Consider the following 16907-nt stretch of genomic DNA (forward strand, 5'->3'; position numbering starts at 1 on the left):
TCTTCTTTCTTAACCTTAACACCTTCCAAGAGAAGTCTAAGGGTCTTGAACTTGGACAAAAAATCTTCAATGAAAGAAAAATTATTGGGGTCCAATGTAAGCAATTCATTTTCAAGTTGATGGGCTTTAAGTTCATTTTTAATTCCAAATACTTCAGTAATTTGTTGCAGTGCTTCATCAGGAGTATCAAGTTCTGCAATATGGAATCTAAGATCTGGAGAAATAGACATCCCTATCAATGTGCTTGGTCTTGACTATTTTCTCATTTAGCTGCCTTATCTTCATCTTTCGGTTTGGTCTCTTGGCCTGTGGATATTCTGTAAAGAAATTTACTTCTAAGTAAATCCACAATGTAGGACCACCATTGGAAGTAGTTAGTGCTATCAAGAATGAATTGGCATAGACTTTCCATTTTTAATAGAAACTGAAGCTGTAGATGCTGAAACTAAGTGTACAAATGGAAAGATCTTGAAAAATTAGGCTGGTACAAAAAAACAGTTCTGAAAACGGCTTCCGGATGAAGAAGTTATGGATTTTAAAAAAAAATTGATGAAGTCGCCGACGAAGTGCGGGAATGTGCGGAAATGAAAAAATCCGTCCCCACAAAATGGAGACTTGAACCCAAGACCTCTACTCCGATAAATTAGCTTTGCACCAAGTGAGCTATACAAAAATTTTGTGTGAGAGAGAGAGAGAGAGAGAGAGAGAGAGAGAGAGAGGTTGATGCTTTGGGTTGCGTGCTTGCTTTGAGAAAGCTCTTTTTCCCTACAAAACAAAAAAAAAAACACAAAACCCAACACGGACATACAAAAAAAAGGAAACTAAATATTTTCCTCAATGTTTCTGATTTTCCGAGATCACACTAAGGCGCAGCGGAAAAGAGCATACGCATGAGAAAAATCCCTCCTTTCTGTTTCTGATTTGCCCAGATCGCGCGGAGTTGCAGGGCAAAGAGCATACGCAGAAATGAAAGGTATAGATCCGGTAATAAAAAAAGCTAAATAAATCGAAAACCGAAATAGACAGAGAGAAAATAACTGTAAACTGCAAATAAACACTGTATACCTCGAGATCTTAAAAATGATGCAGCTAGGGCTACCGGAAACCTTTTCGCATGAAACAAAAGGGGTTCCTCACTGGAACAGATGGTCCCAACACAACAGAGCAGTCCTCTCGGCCTGAAAGCAGTCAGAAACAGTAGATCTAGGAAACGGTTGTCGGATGCAGTTCTACCGGCTTCAGATTTGGATCACCAACGGACGCGACCCTCAAATAGCTCTGATACCATGTAGGAATTTACAGGGTAAGTTCCTCAGATAGAACACCAAAGGACACCACTCTCAAACAGATCACAGATCAATACACCAGTATTTTGACATGGTTAAAACCCTCAAAGAGGGAAACAGTCCACGACCTGAGCCAACGTGGCCACTTCAGGCAATTTATTAATAAAAGAATGAAAACTTACATATGCTTCTCTCATAGACGGATTACCCTACAAATGACCCTTCATGCTCTTTAAATAGAGATCATGGACCAATCGGGTGTTAAGCCACGGATCAAGTGTCGGTAATACCGAGGAGAGAATGAACCGTGGGATCACTACATATCGTGACCGTCGGATTGTAAGTTACAAAATGTACATAGTAAAGAAACACACTTTACCTAACTCTATACCTAACTCTATACTAGACAAAGTTGTACTTAACTATTTCCTATGTGTCGGAATATCTTAACAGTTGTGGACAAACTTTCTAAGTATGCTCATTTTTGCACCCTACCCCACCCTTTTACACCGGCTTTGGTGGCTCAATATTTCATGGACCAGCTCTTCAAATTGCATGGCATGCCCACTTCCATTGTGTCTGATCGTGACCCTATCTTCACTAGTAACTTTTAGCCAGAACTCTTCAGGCTACAAGGTACCCAACTACAACTTAGTACTTCCTATCATCCCCAAACTGATGGTCAAATTGAAGCAGTCAATAAATGTCTGGAGACCTACCTTAGGTGTTTCACTTCAGAAAAGCAACATCTATGGGTATAGTGGTTACCTCTAGCTGAATGGTGGTATAACACTAACTATCATGCCACCACCAAAATTACTCCATATGAAGCAGTTTATGGTCAATTCCCTCCTTCACCTACTTCTTATATCCAGGGATGCTCGAATGTACAAGCAGTGGATCAACTCCTACAGAACTGCACAACCATGTTGGCCCACCTTAGAGAGAATCTCCATCAAGCTCAAAACCGCATGAAGCAACAGGTAGATCAACATCGTTCATAACACAAATTTCAAGAAGGGGATCAGGTATTTTTGAGGCTGCAACCATATAAGCAAACATCACTCAAAGACAAGGGTTGTCAGAAATTATCTCCAAAATTCTACAAACTGTATCAAGTACTTCAGAGCATCGGAGAAGTAGCCTACAAGATAGCTTTGCCACACGGCAAAAATCCATCCAGTCTTCCATGTCTCATGCCTCAAGAAAGTGATTGGGAACCATTTCCAAATTCAAACCACTCTACCGGAATTGGATGAAGAGGGTTCAATATTGTTTTATAAATAGAACATGCAACAAATAGACAAAATCATTTATCCACAATCCACACTCCAATTGAGAGAACAATTCTCTCCATACATACTCACTAAACTGATTTTTAATCACTGCACACTACTCTGAAATTTTCCTGAATATTATTCTCTGAATCACACTACAATTTTGAAATTTGAACTCACTACAAAACTCACTGGTTTCCCACTTACAAATCATGCACACTCCCTCCCACACCCTTCTTTTGAACCAAAAAATGAGCTTCTTTCATTATCATATTTGTAGAATTTGGAGATGGTTAAGTCAATTAATTTTTCAAATGATGGAGCTCACACAAATTTTTTCACACACTTAAGAAATGATTGAGATTGACATCTTGACCATATTAAACCACCACTTCCACTATCCCTTTGATGATTTCAACTTTGACCACCTTCAAGAGGCCCCATGACTTATTTCGACCTTTTTCTGGAAAATTCTGACACTAGAATCCACCAAAAACAAACTAATTTCCAAAGGAGTGCGAGAAATTCATAGATAAACTCATAATCCCTCGATCATACGCACAGGCCTAGATAAAACCAGCTGGAAGAATTGGTTGCTCATATGAGTCTATCCTCCATGCAACTGGACTGTTCTAGTCACTCTGATGAGCCTCCTTCCATGTGACTAGAGCAGAGCATGACTTGAAACAAGGATCCAACCCTTAAAATTTCCACAATGCTTTAGGGGAGTGAATGACATATAAACCATCCTTACAAACTCATCTTGACATCGGGAACCCAACTGCATAACTTCAACAAGACATCACACACAATCAACTAGACCTATAGTACAAGTGTAGCGCAGCTTCAGGTGAGACCTTGTTACCTCATGACACCTCTCCTACAGACCTTATGACACTTATTACAACAAGTTACATTAGTATGACAGCCTTCAACAAATATGCATCAGACTCAAGACTTGACATATAGACTCATGACTACATGACTTCAACATATGACATCAATGGAAACACAAATAAGCCAACAATATGTCCTCAATTTATTTGGAAGTGAGCAGATTGTAGATGATAATAAAGGTTTTTCTAAAGAAAGATTGAAAAAACATTTATGCTAATTTTGGAAAATTTTGGAATTGCATAAATTCATCCCCACTTTTGGGAATTTAAGACGAAATCATTTCTTATGATAATATGATGCTCAATAGTAAGAAATAACATTCATAAAAATGCCATGCTTAATTACAAAAACTCCACCATCAATTGAAGCATCTACAAAATGAAAAATTAAAATTAAAATAAATCTCAATTAAAAATAGATATCATTACTTTAAAATAAAGTTAAACAAGTAGTTTCAACAATTAATTTTTAATAGATTTCATACCTTTTATCATTTTTTTAATCCAACTAAAAATTTGAAAGCATTATTGGAATTGTAATGCATATTTCAACTGAATTCAATTTTTTTTATTGGGCTCTATACATTTAAAATTATAACTTGAATAATAAAAAAATACAATTTCACCAACAATTAAATCATTTAATTTGGTAATAATTGTTTAAAAAATCTAAAAATTTGATGTTTAAACTTGTTTTAGATTTAGATTTGCATACATTCAAGACTAGGCCAATAATGTAATTAACCTGATAAATAAAAAAGACAACCTAACACAACCTTAACCAAACATATTAAATAGGAAAATTTTGGAGTTAATGAAATGTTTATATAAAATCACAAGTCATATTGCTAACAAAAATCAATATATAATGTATATTGCCTTTTGTTATATCTTCTTGATAAACTAGTTTGTCTCCCATCATTCTCATGTACATATCATTAGACTTATCTTTTTCTTTGTATAATTTTAAACATTTAAATGTGTTAGGGTCCCACCCTAACCCCCTTATTTATGTAATGGGATCACGTCATAGTCAATAGTCAATAAAGCCCATATTAATAATTGTAAGTGGTTAATCCGCAATTAATGACGGGACCACAGTTAGTTGCAAATGGGTCGTAGTATTAGATAGATGGTATTAATAAAACCCACAGTATTGGTCCGTGGTATTGCATGTATGAGTCATATATAAAGGATAGAGACTCCCTGCGAGGAGCATCGTGTCTTATTTTGTAATCGAGCTCTACTCTATTGGAGGTTGCTCCCTCGAAGAGGCAAGTGAACATTACTCTCTGAATAATAAAATCATTGCTATTCTGTGTTCTGGGTATCTTTTCTTCGCATATTCTATATTTGGGTATCATTTTGCAAGTTAAGAGCATAACAAGTGGTATCAGAGCACTTTCCAGGGCCGGTGGGATCTCCATTTCTTAGCAAATTTGTTTTTGGCTAGCGACGTGTTCCAGCGTCTTTAAACCACGGGATCTGTCGTTGAGTGCATAAACCTGCGGATTTGGGGAGGCATGCACGCAGGAAATACAAGAGGTGGTCACGTCTGTTGGACTCCCTTGTAACCCCTTGTGGGTACCCCTTCGAGTAGTAGCGCATTAGACAGAACCGCGCACACACTGTCTTCCACGTACCCTCTGGGTATATCGGAAGCCCCCTAGGCTCCCTTGAAACCTCGCCATAGATAAACCGTCGGTCGTCTTGCGGTTACAGTACACTGAGAACAACACTCGGAGAGATTACTCGCCCGTACGATAGGGTAGTCGGGTTGTACGGCTAAGGGTACGGTCGATCCTCCTTAGTTAGAGCCCTGAAACATTGGGCCGAGTACTACTGCCAGACCCTTATGTATATTGCGATCTGTAGCACCTGACACTCCTCAAGACCATAGTTCCCTTTTCTATCAGGGGATCACACATCATCTCTTCCAGATCCGCTTGTGCAAAGGGGTGCAGCAGCAGCAGACATCAGTCCCGCAGTCTCGAGTTCGCAGATCAGCCATTCCGATCTATTAGATCCATCAGATCCGCAGAAGCAGTCTGTTCCGCCGCCTAGAGCTATCAGATCCACCATTTAGATCTCTCAGATCCACCAGATCGGAGTCGTTGTGAAGGGTTCCTATACCGGGGTATAATTTTCGCAGGACTTTTGGCCGCATTGACATTTTGAGGATTTGGCGACTGCAGTATTGATAAGGAAGGAGTAAAACTCCGTTAGGAGTTTTCAAAAAAAAAAAAAGTCTGAGATCTTTCGGGGCGCTTATTGGTGATCTAGCCCATCAGAATCAGGACGACGAGCTGAGCACAGTGGTACCATTCACTTCTTAGTGAATTTTTTTTTTAGGCGGTCCCAATTTTCAAAAAAATCAGGTTGGTGTATGGTAGAAACTAGAGCTCAAGCGATGGCCAATGAAAGGATGGACAAACTTGAAGAATCAGTGCAAACCCTCCACATTCAGCTTAGCGGACTATGTAGCATGGTCAAGAAAATAATCCCGAAGGGCAAGGAGCAAGCCCACGAGGAGGCGTATAATGGCAATGGACACAATGAGGGTGAGTCTAGCCGCTCTCCTCACGTCTGGCACACCCACCAACAACCCAGTCAGTGACCTCCCAAGTTGGATATGCATAAATTTGACGGTTCTCACCCGTCGGCATGGATAGCACAAATGGAGCAATATTTCAAACTGAATCACATCTTAGATGATGAGACTCAGCTTATGTTGGGGAGCATGTACTTGGACAATGAAAGGTGGCAATGGTGGGAATGGCATCAACGTTGCACTGGACCTTTTAGGACTTGGACCAAATTCACCAAAGCTCTTCAAGACCGCTTTGACCAGGAATCATCTTTTTTGGGTCGTCTTACTAAGCTCCGACAGACTGGTACATTGGATGAATATATTACAGCTTTTGAAGCCTTAGCCTTCCGCACTTGGGGTCTCTCAGATGTGTTCTACACGGAATGCTTTATCAGCGGTCTTAAAGAAGCCATCAAAGCTCAATTCCTACTGCACCACCCTCCCACATGGACAGAGGCTTGCAAGGTAGCTCGTAACGTGGAACGTGCATTAGCAGCCCAATATAGTCGCCCAAATTTCTCCGCTAAAGGTCGCCCCCCACAGGCTCACAACACGACTCAAACACTTAAGGTCCAAAAGGTGTCCCCTGCGAAAATGGCCGACAGAAGAAAGCAAGGACTATGTTACTACTGTGATGAAAAATACTCCCCAGGTCATAAATGCAAGGAGCCCAAATTTTTTCAAATAGATGCCACTGACTACAGCTCAACAGAGGAAGATCCACCACTTGAGGAACATGAGGCGCTAGAAGACGACAACCAAAAGGACAATGTCTCTGACGAACCAGTTATTTCGCTGCATGCGTTGGCAGGGATTTCTTCCCCTCAAACTCTCAACATTAGAGGTTTTCTTAAACATCGCCCAGTAGTAGTCTTGATTGATAGTGGAAGTACACATAATTTCATCCATCAAAAAGTCGCAGAAGCAGTGCATTGTTTTGTACGAGCAGTTTCTAACTTCCAAGTTCAAATTGCAGATGGAGGCACAATGAAATGTGAAGGCCGCTATGAAAATGTCAAACTTCAAATGGGGGATTATCAGTTGAAAACCCACATGTTTGCCATACACATGGGGGTTTGCGACATTGTCCTCGGCGCTGAATGGCTCCGCACTCTTGGGCCAATCACAATGGATTTCCAGGAGTTATATATGAGTTTTAAGCAGAACAACTACACACATACCCTCCGTGGACTCCAGGCGGGAGCCCCCTCTATCATCAGCTCGCATAGGATGGAAAAATTGTTAAGAAAGGGCAATCATGGAGTTGTAGCTCAATTTAATGCCATCCAGGCAGTCGAAACCAAGCCTCTGCCAATTCATCCTGAGATGCAACAGATTTTAAATAACCATCTGTCGGTCTTTGACAAGCCTCATGAGCTTCCACCCTCGCGAGGGGAACATGATCATAGCATCACCTTGGTTCCAGGGGCCCAACCCCCAAATGTGCGCCCATACAGATATCCGTTCACCCAAAAGAATGAAATAGAAAAAATAATCAAGGAACTTTTGGAAGCAGGTGTCATTCGTCCCAGCATTAGTCCTTATTCATCCCCAGTGGTCATGGTGCTCAAGAAAGATGGGGAGTGGCGGATGTGTCCCGACTTCAGGGCCCTCAATAAGTTGACATTCAAAGACAAATTTCCCATCCCGGTGGTTGATGATTTTTTGGATGAACTCAATGGGGCTCAATTCTTTACTAAGCTGGATCCTCGCTCAGGCTACCACCAAATTCGCATGAAGGAAGTCGACATTCCCAAGACTGCTTTCAAAACTCATGAAGGCCATTATGAATTCCTGGTCATGCCATTTGGTCTTTGTAATGCCCCCTCTACTTTTTAGAGCCTTATGAACCACATTCTCAAACCATATCTCAGGAAATTTGTCCTTGTCTTCTTCGATGACATCCTCATCTATAGTTGCACTTGGGCCGCACATCTTCAGCATGTACATCTACTCTTGCAACTGCTCCGCAAGCATAAATTATTTGTCAAGATGTCCAAGTGTTCATTTGGCATGGCAGAAGTAGAGTATTTGGGCCACATTGTGGGGCGTGAAGGTGTCAAGGTGGACCCCAAAAAGATCCAAGCAATGCAGGAATGGCCTCAACCTAAGACCTTGAAGAGCTTGAGAGGATTTTTGGGTCTCACAGGCTATTATCGTAAATTTGTCCGCAACTATGGTCGCATAGCGAAGCCCCTCACCCAACTCCTAAAGAAAAATTAATTCTTCTGGAATGAGGAAGCACAACAGGTCTTTACAGCTCTAAAAAATGCCATGTGTTCCACTCCAATCTTAGCACTACCTGACTTCACCAAATCTTTTATCATTGAATGTGATGCTTCGGGTACAGGTATTGGGGCGGTCTTAATGCAGGAAGGGCGACCTTTGGCCTTCACAAGCCAACAACTAAGTGGGAGGAATCTGGGCCAATCTACCTACGAGAAGGAAATGATGGCCATCTTACATGCAGTCGAGACCTGGCGACCTTACTTATTGGGGCGACGTTTCCAAATCCGCACAGATCATCACAGTCTTAAATATTTTTTGGAGCAACGCCTATCCTCCCCACAACAAAAGAAATGGCTCGCCAAAATGTTGGGATATGATTATGAGATCATTTACAAGAAAGGGAAAGATAATAGTGTAGCAGATGCATTATCTCGCCAATTTGAGGAGGAAAGTACTCTGCTAGCAATTTCCCTCCCCATTCCAGAATGGATTGAAGAGGCTCGTAGGGAATGGTTTTCACACCCCGGGCTCTCCCAACTCATTTCTCAATTGCAGGTAGATCCAAATTCCACCAAGGGCTACTCGTGGCAGGATGATATTCTTCGCTACAAGGACAGAGTCGTAATATCACCAACATCCACCCTCAAAAGTCGCATTTTGGCAGAATTGCACTCATCTCCCATTGCAGGACATTCGGGCTTTCAAAAGACGTATGCTCGCACCAGAAGATCATTTTTTTGGACAGGCATGAAAAAGGACATCCTTACTTTTGTAGCAGAATGTGATGTCTGTCAACGCCACAAAGGGGAAACCATCAACACACCAGGCACATTACAACCATTGCCCATTCCGACATCAATTTGGACGGAGGTTTCTATGGATTTCATTACAGGTCTTCCAAAGTCAGGGAACAAGTCAGTCATCATGGTGGTTGTGGACCAACTGTCGAAGTATGCTCATTTCTGCGCCCTACCCCACCTGTTTACACCAACTTTGGTCGCTCAATCTTTCATGGATTAGATCTTCAAATTGCATGGCATGCCCACTTCTATTGTGTCCGATCGCGACCCGATCTTCACCAGTAATTTTTGGCAGGAACTCTTCAGGATACAAGGCACTCAACTAAAACTCAGTACTTCCTATCATCCGCAAACAGATGGTCAAACCGAAGCCGTCAACAAATGTCTAGAAACCTACCTTAGGTGTTTCACTTCAGAAAAGCAACACCTTTGGGTACAGTGGTTACCTCTGGTTGAATGGTGGTATAACACCAACTATCATGCCACCACCAAAATGACTCCCTATGAAGCAGTATATGGTCAACTCCCACCTTCACCTACTTCGTAACTCAAGGGGTGCTCAAAAGTACAAGCAGTGGATCAACTCCTCCAACACCGCGCAACCATACTCGCCCATCTTTGAGAGAATCTTCATCAAGCTCATAACCGCATGAAGCAACAGGTAGACCAGCATCGCTCAGAGCACCAATTTCAAGAAGGGGATCAGGTCTTTTTATGGCTACAACCATATAAGCAAACATCACTCAAAGACAAGGGGTGTCAGAAACTATCTCCCAAATTCTGCGGACCATATCAAGTACTTCAGCGCATTGGAGAAGTGGCTTACAAGTTGGCCTTGCCACCTACTGAAAAAATCCATCCAGTTTTCCATGTCTCATGCCTCAAGAAAGTGATTGGGAACAATTGCAGAATTCAGACCAGTCTACCTGAATTGGATGAAGAAGGGTCCATCTGGCTTCAACCCGAACAGGTCCTAGACACACGAGACAAGCAACTGCGCGACCGCATGATTAAGGAAGTCCTCGTCAAATGGAAAGACACCTCTCCGGAAGATGCAACTTGGGAACCAGCCACTATTCTTCAGCAGTTTCCGCAGCGTCAGCCTTGAGGACAAGGCTAGTCTTAAGGGGGAGGGCATGTTAGGGTCGCACCCTAACCCCCTTATTTATGTAATGGGATCACGTCATAGTCAAGAGTCAATAAAGCCCATATTAATAATTGTAAGTGGTTAATCCGCAATTAATGACGGGACCACAGTTAGTTGCAAATGGGTCGTAGTATTAGATAGATGGTATTAATAAAACCCATGGTATTGGTCCATGGTATTGCATGTATGAGTCATATATAAAGGATAGAGACTCCCTGCGAGGAGCATCGTCTCTTATTTTGTAATCGAGCTCTGCTCTATTGGAGGTTGCCCCCTCGAAGAGGCAAGTGAACATTACTCTCTGAATAATAAAATCATTGCTATTCTGTGTTCTGGGTATCTTTTCTTCGCATATTCTATATTTGGGTATCATTTTGTAGGTTAAGAGCATAACAAAATGTGAACTCTATATGGAGAAATGTTATGGTGTTCTTAAAATGTTCTAAATCCTAAAGTGTTCATAAAAAAACATAATGTCCGCTAAATTTAAAAAAAATTAATAAAAACTAAAAATATATAAAAATATTTAATTTATTTAATTTAATTTATTATATTGTAATTAATTAATTTTTTTTATTTTTACTTTTATTTTTAAATTAATTTTAGTTATTTTTTTATTATTTAATTAATTTTATTTTACTTACTTAAGTATATTCACTTAAGAATTTCTAATGCACAAAGCCAATACAATAATATTACAACAATGCTAATCTTGTCACTAATAAGGATTTGACATTGTAATTTTGTTTTTATTAATAAAATTACAAGTTTTTTTTCAAGGAAAAATAATAACATGCATGTCACACTAATTTTTTTAAATAATTCCTCAATAGGGGTGGGAAATGAGACAAATATAAGGCTCAAGGGGCAATCCCGCCACTCTATCAAGGAGTTGGGCATTTGTGAATTGGAGGGTGGGAGGGGGGCGGAGGGGTTGGTTCACCCCATGCATGTACAAGCATGCGAGCACTTGCAACAAACTTAAATATGGTTCGTGAGATAGAGATGTATAGGCTATGCATTCACAAAAAGGAGGAGTGATAATGCCTATGTGGGGAGGAAACACTAAGTTCCCACTATAAGAGGGAAAGGGTGAGGATTTTTCTATATTTTGTGTGTTTGATTTGGAAGTGGAACAAATTTCTCAAGTTGCATTTTGTGGAAGTGTGATAATGCCATCTTGTGGCTATCATGCATTATCTGAATGTGTGAAAACAAGGTTTATGAGGTGGCTATGAATTTTAGTGGAGTTGCAGAGGCGAAGAGAAAAATGGTAAAGGGGTAGAGATGCAGGATTTCCTAGCTCCATTGTCCACATCTGGTCAGATTACAGTACACCTGTTATTACTCTCTTTCCTTGTTAATTGGAATGGAATTGGGTGGTTTAGCCTTGTAGGCCTGGTTTTTATTATGTTAGGATCTCACACTAGAGGTTGATCAAAGACCCTGTTTACTAGTAGGCTTGAAAATGTCAATTATGTCTTGGACACCTTGGTATTGGCTCTCTTGTGTTCTCCTTTTAACCTTAATAATTTAAGTAGTAGAGGGGTAGCTAACATTGCAATGTAATTTCCTGTGTTTGAGTGTGGTATCGGCTCCAGTTTTTGGGTGTTATAGGCAAAAGTTTAAATTATTCTAAACTATGTAGTGTGATTATCGTTCCCCGACTTGTTCCTTTCTCCACTTTTTGTCTTGGCTCTGTGGTCAGTTTGTAGTGTTATGTTAGTGGGCTTGACCTAGATTGGTATTTCTTACCTTCCCCTGCCTCTGCACTCCTTTGCTAGAACCCTAGGAGAGTGTTATACCTATGTGATATGCCGCCAAGATATCGTATGCGCAGTCATAGGGGAGGTGGTGGTCAGGGCCCCTAGGGAATTGGGCTCAATAACATGCAAAGGAAGTTGTTGGGACTTTTTGTTGTTGTTGTTGCCCGTGAGACTCATCATGAAATTTGTAACCTAGAGCCCTTGGTTGATGCAAAATGTCAAGCCTTTTCTGATTCAAAGATTTTAGAAGAGGTCTCTAACTAGGTTCCCGACCTTGGTCACACCAGGGGACGAAGGAAACAATATCTCAATTCTATAATATTACATTTCTAAATGAAGGAATTGCTTGGTAGGGTGTTAAAATACAAACAAGATGAGAGATATATTGAATTTTCCTCCCTAGAGGACATTAAAAGAGCTTTGATAAATCAATGTTTCTTTCTGGATAGACCGGATGCAAGGCTAGCACATTTGGAATGCCACTTTTAGTGTGAATATGATCCTCCTACTCCTCCTGGTTCTAGTGCCAAGGGCATATCACTTGATACTTCCTCAAAATCTTAATTGGTTGGAATTATACATGGTTATCTTGTATTATAGCTATGTTTTAGTCTATCAAGATATACTAACAATACTTGTTTTTCAAGACTACTTTTAATGTGTAGGTGGTTAAAAATACAGTTTCCCTCAAGGCATATTGAGACCGCCTACAAGGTATTATGAACAGCCACTGCATGGCTAGATATTGTACTTTGTTTTGAAGACATTCTGAGACAATAAAACTATTAATTTAAAAAAAAAAAATAACACTGATTCATGTTCATAATCATGATATTTTAGAACATATAATTAATAAATATATAAAAACTTAATAAATTTAGTTAATAAATGTAATTAAAAATAAATAAATATAATAATTATAAATTAAGATATATTTTACTCTATAAATTAAAATAATGATTTGTATGTGTAACCATTATATTTTTGAATTTCGTATTTTTTTTCTTGTAAACTGATACTTTGTATTATAAAAAAATTAGGAGTATATAGTTGCTCTAGATCACCCTTTGAGGATTTCACTCTTCCTCAAATCACCTACCATGAGACTAATAGGCCAACATTTCTCTAGATATCCATGGTTACAAAAATTCACAAAACAAAGTGCTACACGAAGACCTGAAGACATCGTAAAAGCTTAAGTCGTCTTGACTAAGTTGAACCAAAACTGAATTGACAAAAAGTGGGAAAGCTAACTGACAATAGATTTTAATCATTTTCAGAGGAAGAAATTGGCATAGGATCCCTTGCACTTAAACCTAGCGAGTCTAGTGGATCCTTGTTGTGAGGTTCGCATAGAATATACTCCTCAACCTGAGCAAGACATTCATCAATATTGTCCAATTGGAAGCATTGATTTATGATCATTCTCTTGATATCTTATAGGGTGGAAAAGACATTATACAATTCCACTTGTTTGTCCTTTAGGACAAGCTCTGACATGGTTTTCATTTGCCAATGCAAGGCCATAGAGTTTTTATATTGCTTCTTCCTTCTTCTAGTGTGTCCAGGGTCAGGAACTGAAGTAGACATGTCCTCAAAGATTTTTGAATCAAAGTGGGGTTGTTTGTTCACCCCAACTTGAGTTTCGAATTTACATATCTTTTTCCTTATTTCTGGTAGAACTACATTAAGGTATGTGGTAGCTTAGTCATGGTAAAAATCCTGACTCCTCTCTGCTCCCTCTCCCACACCTACAACACATTTTCTTCCTAAGCGACATGTCCAAAACCGAGAGGGCACACCTGGAACTACTAGTGTGATACCTCTTCTTGTAAAAGAGAAATAAATAAAACCAAGCATCCACAATAGAGCCAGAGCTCCAACCCACTAGATCATCTCAGAAACCCGTGATAAAAACCCCATACTTGAGGGAATCACTTGGGTGTTGTATAATAGTCACAATAGCCTCTAAGAATGGCCCCTTCCCCAACATTATTAAACATATTCCAAAACACACATAGTACAGTGAACCTAGGTCACGAAAAACTCTTAGACACCCAGGGAGCGAAGACCAAAGCAACCCTCTAGCCTAAACCTTATAATTCACCGGATCATTCTGATTAAGATTAACACAAAATTTAGTAACAAACCTAAACATTACAAATGCAAGGAGACCCCCAAGCGAAAGATGTAGATATGTTGCCAAAACTTCCCAATCCAGATAAATAGACTTAAACCAAACCTCCCATCACAAAGAAATTAGACCTACAACCTCAGACCCTACCTGTGTACTTAAGTCAAAAGAGAATGCTAGATAATGGAAGGAATCAACATGAACTCCAACACAGGGGGTTGAAAGTGAAGCCCACACCAGCCCGGAATGTGCCAGGGTTCCAAGCACCAAACGAGAGACCACATCACTAAAGATACTCCACTCTTTCCACCAACACCCTCGTAGGTTAGATAGCCTTATCTTCGTCATCACTACAACGAACCCAAACCAGAACATAGAGCACCATTCACCAATGACTGGAATAGAAAGCACACATAGGGAGGTTGAGGACCTAGCCTCGCCTCCTGCTCTTAATCCACCACTAATTGCTCCACAAGACATCGTTTGGAGAGGTTTATAATGTGCTGAAGTCATCCTAAGGTCTTGCATGTGAATTCATGCAGGGGGGCTGGTTGTGCCCCCCTGTTCATAAATGTACATCACATTCGAGGGTCTCATTACTCACATTAACACCACCATTAGAGACAAATTATATATATATATATATATATATAATGTGCACATCACATTAAAAAATAAATTATAAAAGCTATAAAACATGTATAACTATAAGTATTATTAGCATAGATCCATTAGTATTTACGAGTTAGCATAGATCCATTTGAATTTATGACTAAGCATTGAGAGGAATCAAATCTCTATGGATGCAAATTGTTTTGTAAGTTAGTACCCATAAGATATTTTCCTCTAAATACATATGTTTTTGTATATATGTATGGGGCCAAATAGACAATGCAAAGATAAATACAAAAATTAAATAGAGATTTAAAATTTATTATTAAAAATTCTAAAATAAATAATGTTAAAAAATAATATAATAAAATTTCTAAAATAAATAATATTAAAAAATAGTTTAACTATAATATTTAAAACTAAATTTCTAACCTTCCTTTAATAATTAAATTAAAATTATAAAAACATAATTTGAAAATAACCACACTTATTACATAAATTAAAAAACATATTACTCTTTATATATATATATATTAATTAAAAATATTAATTATTATAATTTTTCATATATATTTTATTTAATAATTTACATTAATTTTGTTTAATGTCATTACATCACCTTAATAAATAAGCAAATGACACGATAAGATTCAAGACTAAAGGAATTGTAACGTAATTACAGAGAAAGGAGTGTATTGAGTTGACTCCAAAGAGGAATTAAATAACAAAGGAGAAAATCGGCGTATCAACCCACCCACTCCATTGTGGAAGATAGTTGTAGGGGTAACGCTGTATGAGTGAGTTGATCGGAATGTGATTCTCCGTCTCTCACCCACCCACTCCATCGTGGAATTGTAAGATAATCACAGAGAAAGTAATGTATTGACTTGACTCTTAAAAAAATATAATTTTAAGAATTTAAAAATATAATATAATGGAGTAGGTAATTACAGAGAAAGGAGTGTATTGACTTGACTACAAAGAAGAATTAAATATATGGGAATGTGATTCTAGAATTTCCCGATACTTTCCTTTTCTCCATCTGTCAATGCACCCACCTACCCCATCGTGGAATGGAAAACTAGGCGGGCGTTTCCAGTGGGGAATTGTAAGATAATTACAGAGAAAGTAGTGTATTGACTTGACTCTTTAAAAAAATATAATTTTAAGAATTTAAAAATATAATTTTAAGAATTTAAAAATATAATATAATGGAGTAGGTGGGTGTAACGTTGTACAAGTGAACGGGTAGGAATGTGATTCTACAATTTCCCGATACTTTCCTTTTCTCCATCTGTCAACGCACCCACCCACTCCATCGTGGAATGGAAAACTAGGCGGGCGTTTCCAGTGGGGAATTGTAAGATAATTACAGAGAAAGTAGTGTATTGACTTGACTCTTTAAAAATATATAATTTTAAGAATTTAAAAATATAATATTTTTTAAATATAATTTTAAGAATTTAAAAATATAATATAATGGAGTAGGTGGGTGTAACGTTGTACGAGTGAACGGGTAGGAATGTGATTCTACAATTTCCCGATACTTTCTGAATCTGAACGGGTAGGAATGTGAACGGGTAGGAATGTGGTTCTGAATCTGAACGCGTGGTGGATGAAGGTGAATTGATGGACGCCCATGGGAAATGGGATCTTGATGCTCTTTTATCCTTCAAAAATGCCATCACATACTCTTATCCAGATCACTTACTCTCCAACTGGACGGCGGAAAACTCGGAGAATATCTGCTCGTGGTATGGCATTCGTTGCAGACCATATAGCAGAAGAGTTGTTGCCATTCACCTCTCTAGTCCAGAAATAGACTATTCGGATGACGGAAGAGTTTCCTTCTATACTGTGAGTTTGACGGGAACGCTTCCACCGTCTCTGGGCAATCTCTCATTGTTGCACACTCTCAATCTCTCTTGTAATGGTTTCAGGGGAAGAATTCCTCCCGAGTTCGGCCAGCTTAAAGCGTTGCGACTACTTGATCTCAGCTACAATGAAATGAACGGCTCTATTCCAGTGCAGTTGGGCTTGCTGCAGAAGCTAAAGTACCTGGTTCTAGAAGACAATGCATTCTCAGGCAAAATTCCATTCCAATTGGGTAATTTGACGCAACTTACACAACTAGCCATTTCGAGCTTTACTATTTCCGGTTCTATTCCTT

Source organism: Pinus tabuliformis, chromosome 2_2, assembly GCF_031772625.1.
Source record: "Pinus tabuliformis cultivar Carrire ecotype Pingquan chromosome 2_2, CPIR1, whole genome shotgun sequence".
In the NCBI taxonomy this organism is placed as follows: Eukaryota; Viridiplantae; Streptophyta; class Pinopsida; order Pinales; family Pinaceae; genus Pinus; species Pinus tabuliformis.